This window comes from Ylistrum balloti, unplaced genomic scaffold (genome assembly GCF_031769215.1).
Source record: "Ylistrum balloti isolate Yb309-2 unplaced genomic scaffold, AGI_CSIRO_Ybal_v1 Utg370574, whole genome shotgun sequence".
Taxonomy (NCBI): domain Eukaryota; kingdom Metazoa; phylum Mollusca; class Bivalvia; order Pectinida; family Pectinidae; genus Ylistrum; species Ylistrum balloti.
Window position 1 is genome coordinate 683,033 of NW_026782359.1, and position 14,838 is coordinate 697,870.

Sequence of the window (14,838 nt, forward strand, 5' to 3'; positions counted from 1 at the left end):
AGTTTTGACAGATATAACATGCTCACATCATCCTTCCCGGACACGAGAATGCACGGAATGTAGAAGAAAAGAATGTGAACGCCTCCATCTGATTGTATCATGTTCGGCGTCACAGCTACAGGAGCATATGTTGATAAACTTTCCTGGCCCTTAAAAAAACATGTTAGTACAGCAATCCCTACATTGATTTACAGGAGTACGGGCGCCCTTCCGGTCGCTCGTCCTGTCCATGATTGTCGTCCGTCCGTCCGCACTTGATAGTTGTTTATAATTTTCGCTTTATTTCATGATATATGGTTATACGATATTTCAACCCTTCAACCCCTCAAATTATGCATAAAATGTGTGCATCTCGTAATAGCTGGATTTTCACCCCAGATAACACGTTAATGTAGCATTATCACCAATATATATGTGATAAGTGATCATCTACAAATGTAGATATTATCACACAATAATATATATATATATACATATGTATCTGAATATGTGAGTGGTGGGTGTATATCGCTAATAGTTTATAGTACGTGTACCTGTCTCAACAAGGCACGAAGTCTCCGTTAATGGGTAGGGGTGATGTTCCTTGTCCTCGTCTGTTTTGTTATTATTTTGTAAAATATGAAATAGTCGTAAACCCGGGGTACCATTAGCATTCTAGAGGACAGCTCGTGCGTGGTGCGTGGGGTGGTTATCACAGGTGTAAGGCCGTGGTGCAGTCTTAGTTAAAATAACTGGGATAGGATGAAGATCCGGGTGCATGTTGCCAATTGAAGTTTATTTAGGGGGCAGAAAGACAGAGCTTTATGGGAACTCGACAAAAATAAGCTATGTGTGAACATTTGGATCGTTAGAAGTTTTAACGCAGTACGAACTGTGAAATACATTTTTTAAGTGTACACGTGGGGACAACAGACTAAATGTCTTAAATAGTTTTTAAAAAACTTAACAAACACAGAAATAATGTTTTGAAACACGTCTTGCCAAACATTTGTTGAAAAAATAATATAAGGCTGAATTCAAATAAATTTCACCTGAATTCTGGTTTAATGACATCGAAAATTTCGGTATTTTGATTGGTTAAGTAAATCATAATATCCAACGAAAAGTTGTTTAAAATGTGTCCTCCTCGAAAAAGGTACACACTCCTCTCCTATTCATATGGACAGAATTATAGACCCAAACGTTCACTTATCAACTGCTATCATCATCTCACATCATACAATAATTCGTATTGTATCGTGATTGCTATTTTTAGTGTCAAAAAATTATCTATTGCTTTGGTTTCATATTGTATTTGTATTTTAAATCATGTTGTATAAGCATTATAAATCGTTTTGTATTAATATTAAAAATTGTTTTTTATGTTACCTTATAATATTCTATGTTCACTATGTTAGAATATTCTGTAGTAAACTCTTAAGTCCCTTACACTACCCTCGCTATATATATGATATATTGACCTTTCACGAGACGTTTCACACAGGATCTGTAGGTTGCTAACATTTGACACCAGCATTCCGTTTTACAGAGTTATACGCCCGTGAAAGCAGATATTGGCTGTTACGTCACATGTGTGTAAGAAATGACAAAACAAAGTTATTTTCTTTTACAAACTAATGTGGGCGTAACAACTTTTAATACCTGCTCGCAAGAGTAGATAACTCTGCAGTAAGAAAAGGCGGTTTATTTTATCATCTCTAAGTAAATTGTACACCTACATATATACTTTCTCAGAGCACGCCAAATAATAACTTACTTATCTGCTGGACAAGTTCCACAGTGGTAAAGGATATTTAAAAAAAACTTTCTTTACAGTGGGGTTGCTATAGTTTATAACGTCAGTAAATCAACGTCTCTCTTAAATTTTGATGTAGGTTTATATTCACTAAGCTTTTTCACAACGCAAATCTGAATCGAATCCAAAGCACGGTAGTTAAAAAATCTGTCTTATAACATTACAAAGCACTGTCTTTAACAGACCAAAAACGTAAACAAAATAACGTTACATGAAGTCGTGGTCATTTTTTTCTGATTGCAAAAAAATAATAGACATCCTGTATACTAATCGATATAGTCGCTTCCTTCGTCTCGGCTAGATCGAAACAAAAATAACCCGATAATTTGTGGAACAGAAATGAATAATTATTTCTCTGCGATTAGCCGTGCGAAATATGTCGAGACAAGCGACTTCGTGTTTTCCTGTTCTGTCGCTGCGAATAAAGGATGCAAATCGAAAGAAAAGATAAGAAGATGGAGTAAAAAGTATTTATACTTCACAGCTATTTTGTGTTTCCGGAATTTCGCCAGGCGTTTTAGGTTTTCTGACCCATTGCTATCATGCATCTTCCGTCGTCCGTCGCCCGCCGTCCGTCATCCGTAAACTTTTCCCTTAAAACAATACTCCTGCTTAACGTCTGAGCAGATTTCAAACAAATTTGATCTGAAACATCATTTGGGGTGGGGAATTATTCCTTAAATTCAGAATTTTTCTTTGACTTCTAGGGACCTGGGGATGGGGCCCCATAAGGTTAGACAATACTATGCTTCAAAATGCTACTCCTCCTTAATGCTCGAACGGATTTCATTCAAATTTTGCCTGAAACACCTATAGGGGTTGGTTATTATTTCTTAAATTCAGAAAGTGGATTCGACCCCTACAGATTTTGGGGGAAATTAGTCAATATTTTACTTCAAAATGGTATTCTTCCTTAATGCTTTAAACACTATTGACGGTGGAGAAACATTTCTTAAATTCAGAAAGTTGCTAGGGACTCCAAAAGGGGAAGTTAGATACTGTTTTCTCTCAAAATGCTAATTCTTCTTAATGCCTGGGTAGAGTTCAACCAAATTTGATTTGAAACAGTATTGCAGGTGGGGTAGCATTTCTTAAATTTAGAAATTGATTCGACCCCTAGGGACCTGGAGACGGGGCCCCAAATGGGAAAGTTAGTCAATGATTTTGCTTCAAAACGACATTCATCCTTAATACTTGAATGGATTTATACCAAATGTGGTCTGAAATATCATCAGATTTGTCAGACTATCATCTGCAAATTCTATGGTTTGTCCATCCATTCATCGATTCTCAGATGACCGTTAAGGGCCATGGCCCTCTTGTTCTTCTTCGTTGCTCTTTTTGTCGCTGTGAGAAGATAGTAATTACCATTTCACGAAGAAAGCACGAAACGACTGTTGTCATTGACAATACGATATAGATGACACAAAAACTGTTTACGTGTACATTGCTTGTCATTACTTTATATACTATTGACGTTCAGTCCCCACAATCTCCTCCGACGAGATTGTACGGACTGAGTCTCCACTTTGATTGGATATGCCGCCTTATTGAGAGCTAGGAAATTCGTATCGTATTTTACTATCCGGACTAATTGCCCGGATTCCACTTTGAGCGTTGTGTAGACAATTACGTAATAACCATGGTTATACAGACGTTAATATAATGGCGTGAGTAGGAAACAAGTCTAGAAACATTGTTCTGACAATAATTGAGTCGAAAACAGAATACAATGGCGTCATGAATACCAGTCTTGTTAGATAAAGTTGTTTACGGTACGTGGAAGGTGCAGTAGACATTTTGATAATTCCACGTTCTATTTATCCTCTCATACCCCTCCCGTAACATCCTCCCATTATTATCTCTGCCTAAACCCTTCATTCTCTTTCTAATCCCTCTAACATCCATGTTGTAACATCCATCTCTCTCTGTCATCCATGCCAAACTGTGACTTTGTCTTTCTACCCCGTCTTACACCTCTGTTGACTCCATCCTTCACATTCTACCTCCTCTCACACCCCTCCGGAAACACTCACCCTCCTCTCACACCCCTCCCCTCCTGAAACAGTACACCCTCCCTCTGACGCCATCTTTCACTTTCTACCTCCTCTCACACCCCTCCTGAAACACTCACCCTTTGACTCCACCCTTCACATTCTTCCTCATCTCACACCCCTCCTGAAACAGTACACCCTCCCTCTGACGCCATCTTTCACTTTCGACCTCCTCTCATACCATTCCTGAAACACCTTCCCTCTGACTCCACCTTTCTCTTTCTATCCCCTCTCACACCCCTCCTGAAACAGTACACCCTCCCTCTGTCTCCACCCTTCACTTTTTACCTCCTCTCACATCCCAACTGAAACATCCGCCCTTTGACTCTATCCTTATCTTTCTACCCCCTTTTACATCTCTCCTGAAACAGTACACCCTCCCTCTGACGCCACCCTTCACATTCTACCTCCACTCGCACCCTCCCTGAAACACCCGCCCTTTGACTCCACCCTTTACTTTCTACCTCTCCTTACATCCCTCTCGTGACAATCCCCCGACACCTATTCCTAACTCATCACTCTTTCACCCTCCACTGACCTCAGCTTCCCGCTGTGATGGATGTTTCTCTATTGAACGCATTGTCACGTGACCAACGTCACGTATGATTGATCGACACACGTCTAACTGCGCCTTCTTTGTATTTAGACATTTTGATGAATTGACGACATAGATTCTTCTTCAACTCATCAAAATATAGCTTCAAATGGGAGAAATATGTCTCGGGACGGGGCGTTCACTTTCAGACTTTTTATCGGCTCTTCGTCCTTCTGATTTGATATCTTATCTTTGTGTTATCTTTTGTCTTTAAGACAAAGTAAAATCTTGTAGATAATGATGTGTTTTAAAAAGTTTTTTTTCTTATTAGACTTTAAAAAACACTGTTTTTCCGAACACTACTAACGGCAAACTGACTGCATACAAGTTTCAGTACAACGTTAATTGTATACAATCCTTATCTTTGTTTTAGTAGACAGTATCAGTTTAGCAATGGTGTCGACAGAAGTAGGCATTAACGGGCTTTGCTATAAAAAGGCGAATTCATTGTCATAAAATATGATAGATAAATATGACATATGATATGAATTATCATGTGTACAATTTGTACCAGGAAATAATTCTGTGTTCCATTTTGACGTGGTTGGATGTGTCTTGGACTTAAGGTCAGTGGTAACATATATATGTATATGTCCATGATAGTTTTTCCCACAGAGAGAGAGAGAGAGAGAGAGAGAGAGAAGAGAGAGAGAGAGACATCACAAAACACGTTTAGCATTTAACCGCTGATTCTATTAATGAAAGAGAATAAGATCGCCAAACTCATTTCTGTTATGAATACCTGTGTGACACTCATAAGCACTACCGAAACACTTAGTACTAGCTGTATGTTAAAGTCATAATTACACCAAGCTGTCTAATTTACACGGCAGAAATCTTTATCCTTCCACGTTCTGTCAATGAGATCGTGTCGGTAATTTGACAAGGAATGATCGCTATGCAAACTATACGAGACCTTGATCCTTAACACCAAAATCAGATAGCCTTTACACGCCTGCCATTATCAGGTCAGACCGATAACCCTACTGATATAGTAGGAATGGCGTTCAGGGCCTGCGGTCATACATGATGAAGGTCTGGTCAGATCTGGGTACATCTTGTAATGAGAACGTGGTGTAGAGGGAGACGATTATAGGAGAACTACCTGTAATAGGACTATCATATGAATTATAGGTAGCTATTTACGGAGTTTCACAAACAAGTTGAGTGTAAGCTATCTTCAGTGGAGGGCCGAACGATGAACTTCTAAGGAACTAGCGGCGAAAACTGTTTTCAAATATGAAAATTTCCTAAGCATACAAAAGTCGATTTTTAAAAACAGAATTTGAACTTCCTTCTTCTCTCCAGTAATAGCCATTACTAACAACACAATAGGAAATATGTGATGCCTAAGATCGCGCGCAATGTAAGCAACATGAGTGTATGAGAGGCAGTTGTTGAAGGTCCTTCAGTCATAAATACAACAAAAACAACAACAAAACAATTGTGCGTATATTTCTATCTCAAACTAGACATCTCGCTATTATTGACAAAAATACCCAAATCAGACTTTTTAGTTTTATTTTTGTCATTGCTATATAATGAAGAGGTCAAACGTTTCCTCTAGGTCAATCACACACATTGACACTCAGATAGATATTCAAAGAAATGGCTTTCATCAGCCAAATTCATTCTATGAAGTTCCTCGAAACTATTGCAAGCGAAGCCATTTTTTAGGATGTGCGATATGTAAGCTATATAATTTGTTTTCTTGATTATGAAAATGTCTTTCCGGATACTTAATATGTCCGCCCGACGGATGTAAATGGTCGTTTCCTGAGGGTTCTTTCTGCCAATTCAGTCCAACAAAACTGACCGATGATACAGGAGATGGGTCGGCCGATGACAGATATGGATCATCGTTACAATGAACATTTCTCGGAGTAATTGATATAGAGTTTGTTGAGAAGACAGCAGCGCATAGACAGGGCGGGCAGACAGAGGAATCGAACTATTTAGATACATGGACCATGGCATAAAATGAAATAGCATGTTCTGGCAAGGGACATAACTCTACTATGTTTTACCCCAAGTAAATGAATTCAAATTGTGGTATTCGAGGTAAGTATTTATAATTATAGATGATATATTGGCACATATAAGTTGTAAGTTTCAGGGTTTCGGCGTGATTGTCAGGGTTTATTGTAGTAGCATAGGCAATGGTGCCAACAGATGTCGTGGTCTCACCAATGTCTGTATCACCGGAGCAGAATACACGAGCATACCATTCTGTTCTCCCCAGAATGTCACTTATCGAGAGAGACATGTCGCCCCTTTCGTATCATATTCAAAATGATATAACAAGCAGCCTTCTTTCTCAAGTAAGACACAATGTAAGTCTTCATTTTATGCTAGTGTACGGGAGCTCGCGTTAGGAATCTGCAAGCGGTATCGAGTTCCGGAATACTTGCTAGGCATCCCACGACTGTGATCGGTATCCGAAATGCGTGCAGGGAATTCCAGCGCCAAGATTTTTGGTTTGTGTATCCGGAATACTTATTGGTACTTCCGTTATTTTACTGTGTTTTTTCGGTGTTCAATAGAACACTTGCTGGTAATATCACTACCTCTTTCAGATCCAGAACTACCAGGAACCCCGCAGTACGGTCGGTATCCAGCAGGCTTATGTACACACATGGAGTGGTGTGTTATTACAACTGTTGGAGGACACCCGTGAAGGTCCGGTCTGTAAGGTGGCTTTACTATCGTGTTGACAAAAGATAATGTTTACAAACAAACAGGTATGCTTACTCACACACAGGAGTGTACTGAACAGGTGATATAAAATACACGACGAATGAATGACGAATGAATACCCCATACTCTGTAGTCAATACTGTGTACCCCATACTCTGTAGTAGTCTGTACTATATACTGTGTACATACTCTGTAGTCTGTATACCCCATACCTGTAGTCCATACTCTGTAAATACTGTGTACCCCATACTCTGTAGTCAATATACAGGCCATACTCTGTAGTCAATACTGTGTACCTGTGTACCCCCAATACTGTTTACTCTGTAGTCAATACACTGTACCTGTATACCCCATACTCTGTAGTCAATACTGTGTACCCCATACTCTGTAGTCAATACTGTGTACCCCATACTCTGTAGTCAATACTGTGTACCCCATACTCTGTAGTCAATACTGTGTACCCCATACTCTGTAGTCAATACTGTGTACCCCATACTCTGTAGTCAATATTGTGTACCCCATACTCTGTAGTCAATACTGTGTACCCAATACTCTGTAGTCAATACTGTGTACCCAATACTCTGTGTACCCCATACTCTGTAGTCAATACTGTGTATCCCATACTCTGTAGACAATACTGTGTACCCAATACTCTGTAGTCAATACTGTGTACCTGTGTACCCCATACTCTGTAGTCAATACTGTGTACCTGTATACCCCATACTCTGTAGTCAATACTGTGTACCTGTATACCCCATACTCTGTAGTCAATACTGTGTACCCCATACTCTGTAGTCAATACTGTGTACCTGTGTACCCCATACTCTGTAGTCAATACTGTGTACCTGTATACCCCATACTCTGTAGTCAATACTGTGTACCCCATACCTGTGTACCCCATACTCTGTAGTCAATACTGTGTACCTGTGTACCCCATACTCTGTAGTCAATACTGTGTACCTGTGTACCCCATACTCTGTAGTCAATACTGTGTACCTGTGTACCCCATACTCTGTAGTCAATACTGTGTACCTGTGTACCCCATACTCTGTAGTCAATACTGTGTACCCCATACTCTGTAGTCAATACTGTGTACCCCATACTCTGTAGTCAATACAATACCTGTGTACCCCATACTCTGTAGTACTGTGTACCCCATACTCTGTAGTACTGTGTACCCCATACTCTGTAGTCAATACTGTGTACCCCATACTCTGTAGTCAATACTGTGTACTGTGTACCCCATACTCTGTAGTCAATCAATACTGTGTACTGTATACCCCATACTCTGTGTACCCCATACTCTGTAGTCAATACTGTGTACCCCATACTCTGTAGTCAATACTGTATACCCCATACTCTGTAGTCAATACTGTATACCCCATACTCTGTAGTCAATACTGTGTACCCCATACTCTGTAGTCAATACTGTGTACCCCATACTCTGTAGTCAATACTGTGTACCTGTATACCCCATACTCTGTAGTCAATACTGTGTACCCCATACCTGTGTACCCCATACTCTGTAGTCAATACTGTGTACCCCATACTCTGTAGTCAATACTGTGTACCCCATACTCTGTAGTCAATACTGTACCTGTGTACCCCATACTCTGTAGTCAATACTGTATACCCCATACTCTGTAGTCAATACTGTGTACCTGTGTACCCCATACTCTGTAGTCAATACTGTGTACCCCATACTCTGTAGTCAATACTGTGTACCCCATACTCTGTAGTCAATACTGTGTACCCCATACCTGTGTACCCCATACTCTGTAGTCAATACTGTGTACCCCATACTCTGTAGTCAATACTGTGTACCCCATACTCTGTAGTCAATACTGTATACCCCATACTCTGTAGTCAATACTGTGTACCCCATAACTGTGTACCCCATACTCTGTAGTCAATACTGTGTACCTGTATACCCCATACTCTGTAGTCAATACTGTGTACCCCATACTCTGTAGTCAATACTGTGTACCCCATACTCTGTAGTCAATAATCTTTAGTCAATACTGTGTTATACTGTGTACCCCATACTCTGTAGTGTCAATACTGTGTACCCCATACTCTGTAGTCAATACTGTGTACCCCATACTCTGTAGTCAATACTGTGTACCCCATACTCTGTAGTCAATACTGTGTACCCCATACTCTGTAGTCAATACTGTGTACCTGTGTACCCCATACTCTGTAGTCAATACTGTGTACCTGTGTACCCCATACTCTGTAGTCAATACTGTGTACCCCATACTCTGTAGTCAATACTGTATACCTGTGTACCCCATACTCTGTAGTCAATACTGTGTACCTGTGTACCCCATACTCTGTAGTCAATACTGTGTCAATACTGTGTACCCCATACTCTGTAGTCAATACTGTGTACCCCATACTCTGTAGTCAATACTGTGTACCTGTGTACCCCATACTCTGTAGTCAATACTGTGTACCTGTGTACCCCATACTCTGTAGTCAATACTGTGTACCCCATACTCTGTAGTCAATACTGTGTACCCCATACTCTGTAGTCAATACTGTGTACCTGTGTACCCCATACTCTGTAGTCAATACTGTGTACCCCATACTCTGTAGTCAATACTGTGTACCTGTATACCCCATACTCTGTAGTCAATACTGTGTACCCCATACTCTGTAGTCAATACTGTGTACCTGTGTACCCCATACTCTGTAGTCAATACTGTGTACCCCATACTCTGTGGTCAATATTGTGTACCTCATACTGTGTACCCCATACTCTGTAGTCAATATTGTGTACCTGTGTACCCCATACTCTGTAGTCAATACTACTGTGTACCCCATACTCTCAATACCCAATACTCTGTAGTCAATACTGTGTACCCCATACACTGTAGTCAATACAGAACACCACATACACAGTAGACAATACTGTATACCCCATACTCTGTAGTCAATACTGTGTACCCCATACTCTGTAGTCAATACTGTATACCCCATACTCTGTAGTCAATACTGTGTACCTGTATACCCCATACTCTGTAGTCAATACTGTGTACCCCATACTCTGTAGTCAATACTGTATACCCCATACTCTGTAGTCAATACTGTATACCTGTGTACACCATACTCTGTAGTCAATACTGTGTAAATACTCTGTAGTCAATGATACTGTGTACCCCATACATGTAGTCAATACTTGTATTGAATACCTGTGTACATCATTTCACAGGCCCATGTAACACCAGTCAGTTCACAGGCCCATGTAACGACATCCGACCTCTATCACCCAGTCAGTTCGCAGACCCCTGTAACATCATCTGACCTTTGTAGCCAAATCAGATTCTAGACCCCTATAACGTCACTCGACTTCTATCGCCCAATCAGTTCACTGGCCAATGTAACGTCACGCGGTTCACAGGCCACTGAAACGTCACCCGACCTCTATCGTCCAATCAGTTCACAGGCCCATGTAACATCACGCGGTTCAAAGGCCACTGAAACGTCACCCGACCTCTATCGCCCAATCAGTTCACAGGCCCATGTAACATCACCCGACCTCTATCGCCCAATCATTTCACAGGCCCATGTAACACCACGCGGTTCACAGGCCAATGTAATGTTACCCGACTTCTATCACCCAATCAGTTCACAGGCCCATGTAACATCACACGGTTCACAGGCCAATGTAACGTCACCCGACCTCTATCACCCAATCAGTTCACAGGCCCATGTAACATCACGCGGTTCACAGGCCAATGTAACGTCACCCGACCTCTATGGCCCAATCATTTCACAGGCCCATGTAACGTTATCCGACCTCTATCTCCCAATCAGCTCACAGGCCCATGTAACGACATCCGACCTCTATCGCCCAATCATTTCACAGGCCCATGTAACACCACGCGGTTCACAGGCCCATGTAACGTCACCCGACCTCTATCTCCAAATCATTTCCTAGACCCATATTACGTTACTCTGCCTCCATTGCCCATTCAATTCAAAGACCCAAGTAACGTCATCCGGTCTAAATCGCCCTGTCAGATCGCAGACCCCTGTAACATCACAGGGACTGAATCGCCCTGTCAGGTTGCAGACCACTGTAACATCACACGGACTGAATCGCCCTGTCAGGTCGCAGACCCCTGTAACATCACACGGATTGAATCGCCCTGTCAGGTCGCAGACCGCTGTAATATAACACGGACTGAATCGCCCTGTCAGGTCGCAGACCACTGTAACATCACACGGACTGAATCGCCCTGTCAGGTCGCAGACCCCTGTAACATCACACGGACTGAGTCGCCCTGTCAGGTCGTAGACCCTGTAACATCACACGGACTGAGTCGCCCTGTCAGGTCGCAGACCCCTGTAACATCACACGGTCTGAATCGCCCTGTCAGGTCGCAGACCCCTGTACCATCACACGGACTGAATCGCCCTGTCAGGTCGCAGACCGCTGTAATATAACATGGACTGAATCGCCCTGTCAGGTCGCCCTGTCAGGTCGCAGACCCCTGTAACATCACATGGACTGAATCGCCCTGTCAGGTCGCAGACCCCTGTACCATCACACGGACTGAATCGCCCTGTCAGGTCGCAGACCCCTGTACCATCACTCACACGGACTGAATCGCCCTGCCAGGTCGCAGACTCCTGTAACATCACGCGGACTGAATCGCCCTGTCAGGTCGCAGACCGCTGTAATATAACATGGACTGAATCGCCCTGTCAGGTCGCAGACCCCTGTAACATCACATGGACTGAATCCCTCTGTCAGGTCGCAGACCCCTGCAACATCACACGAACTGAATCCCTCTGTCAGGTCGCAGACCCCTGTACCATCACACGGACTGAATCGCCCTGTCAGGTCGCAGACCACTGTAACATCATACGGACTGAATCGCCCTGTCAGGTCGCAGGTCCCTGTGACTACAGGCCGTGTCAGGTTGAAAGTCCATGTGGTTGCACTCATATTCTCGAGAGAATTCCCGCGGCCCTGTGATTGCACTGTTGTATGAATGTATTCAAAAGAAGACATAACTGTCGACAATGACGTTCGGTGAATAGTGCTGAAATGTAGACTTGGTATTGTAGATTGTGAAAAAGTTTGCACTTTTTCAAACGTTTGTAATATCCGTCGTCCTGGCCTGAGAAATCTGTAAATATATTACCTTATTTCACAAATTATTGAAATTTTTAGTCATTCAAATTGTTTTTGAAAATGGAACAAAAACAGGATTCGGGTAGGAGAAAGGACACATGGGGGTCTTTTGTACGTCGTCGTTAACACGCGGTCGTCGCGTTCCCTGGAGGACACTGTAATTGAATTCTTTTTAAGATGAAGACTTCTTTGTCAACGCATGGTTAGCTTAATGCTACGAACGAACAACGTAGCAGCAGTGTTATGATACTGGTACTTTGGGTATGCCATACAGATCACTTACAGGTACGACGTATTATGTGTCTGGTTCAGTGGAATTTGAGAAAATTTGAGCGATTTCATTCTCTCTCCCAATCAATAAATATCATTTACATCGTATGATGATGGAGGTTCCATCAACGATTTGTTGTCTGAAGAGGGCGTGTCCTGTTTGGGTCACAGGTGGTGGCTAGTGTCATGTATCGCTTTAAATTAGCATAAAGCTACTAAAATTCAAATCCTTGTCGACTTATGACGACTTACAAACACACGACCAATTATTTCCTCGTCAGGTAAGCGTTTAATAAGTTTTGTTAGGATTGTGTTAGTAAGTTTCACCTCTGTTGTGCTCAATAGGCCTTCTATGTGTGATCTGTTTTCATTTGGGATATATCTATGAACTCGTTCTCCATGGGTGATCGTGACTTCAGGGATGGGATCATTACAGGTAGATACAATATCAGACAGGTATAGTTTACCTGGACCGCTATCTTACCCAACACAATCTGGACTTCGTAATTTGGTGAAAAACTTTTATCTGAGGTTTGAACCGGATATGTAAACTTCATCCCGTCCACATGCTCCGATCCCTGGGCGAGAACACCGAACAGCTACAGGCACAGGTGAGATATTGTAAACCACAAAACATTATACAATGTATGTTGCTGTTAAACGCCTGTCGAGTCGACTGCATTTTTGTCAATTGTATACATATGTATACATACATATATACCTGAATCGTGTACTATATTTTTCGCGATCAGGTATGAACTTGGACGAATTCGGTAACCTGTGAACGGTAACCTGTGTAACACAAGAGTATAAAGTACAGCCTGTAAGATATTTGATACGGTCACTTCAGTGGACTGTTTTACACACTGACTGGTCGGTCGGTGATCGGCTACTGAACACACATTTATTTCGGAGTGGTGGTCGTGTATGTCTATATTAACAAACCGGATTTCACTCGCACACATGTTTTGTCAAATATACAGTTATATTCCTATATGTTTACCTATATACACATACACTAATGAATCCGCGAGACGGGCATAACAAGACGGCCCATTGTTACTGATGGGGATGTAGCGGAGAACTCCACTAACTTGTACTAACATTGGATCCTACAGAGTAGATCTGCTGAGTTGGCCCTTTAACTAACTGGAATATTCTAGTTTCGTGGAAATTATTTGAAATGTTCCTTCAATAACTTAGGTAAGTACTACTCACGTATTTCTCGTAGGTAGATATTTTCGTTGTATATTATTACGTTATGCTGGTAGACAGACAGGTATGATCTACGGATATATTGCACGTTGTTAAGGTAGAGATACACGTTATATAGGTATATATATATGATATACATGTAGAAATACAGGTATTTATATATGTTATGTAGGTATATATATGTTATATAGGTATATATATGCAATACATGTAGAAATACAGGTACTTATATATGTTATATAGGTATATACATGTTGTATAGGTATATATACGTTATATAGGTATATAGATATGATATACATGTAGAAATACAGGTACTTATATATGTTATATAGGTATATATATATGTTGTATAGGTATATATATGTTATATAGGTATATACATGTTGTATAGGTATATATACGTTATATAGGTATATATACGTTATACATGTTGTGATATGTGTTACACAGGTATATATAGTTCATTAAGATTTTATATCGGAAATGAAAGAACCTTTATCATCGGGTTCGTCTGTCATCCTACAACAGGATAAATGTGGTTCTGTTTGTCTCATATCCCGATTTGTGGGTTATTGTTACTTCTCTCGAAGTTCGAACAGTTCAGGAACACCGGCTGTGCAGTTTGATAGCCATTAGATATGAAGGTCCTCATGGTATTCTGTCAGTAGTATTGAGTGAACATTTACCAAGGAGAACCCCTGACCAAATGTTGTTACATCTTTAATCTTAATTAACTTTAAAATGATGCTTTGAGACTTTATTGGAAAACATAAATCACGTATCTTAACTTCTCAAGTTCAAACAACGCAAATTAGTGAAATTACCCAAAGTAGAAATATTCCCACTTTGCAACTGAATCAGGAGTTCCATGTGATAGGTATGGCATCTTGATTTCTGTAAATAAAATTCATGTCAAATTTCTCAAATGCTTTCCTTAAGATCTGATTGATCAAGTATTGTTTTCTGTGTCTGTCGAAAGATTGAACCATATTCATAAAACCTATCAATTTTTCAATGAAATTCTATGTAATTTAGCCAAACCTAGATGGGGATATTTTGAATC

The 14,838-nt window shown here is 40.9% G+C and overlaps 1 protein-coding gene across 2 annotated transcripts in view; it reads left to right on the forward strand.

Moving 5' to 3' along the window:
- The first annotated feature begins 13,148 nt into the window (after window positions 1–13,148).
- LOC132556513 (uncharacterized) overlaps window positions 13,149–14,838 on the forward strand; it is a 39,946-nt gene continuing 38,256 nt past the window's right edge. The window contains exon 1 of one of the 2 annotated variants that reach the window (XM_060220927.1): window positions 13,149–13,168. The gene's annotated coding sequence lies outside the window, so the exon portion shown is untranslated. Of the gene's footprint in view, window positions 13,169–13,266; window positions 13,761–14,838 lie in introns of those variants that run through there. The other variant, XM_060220924.1, reaches the window with a different exon arrangement.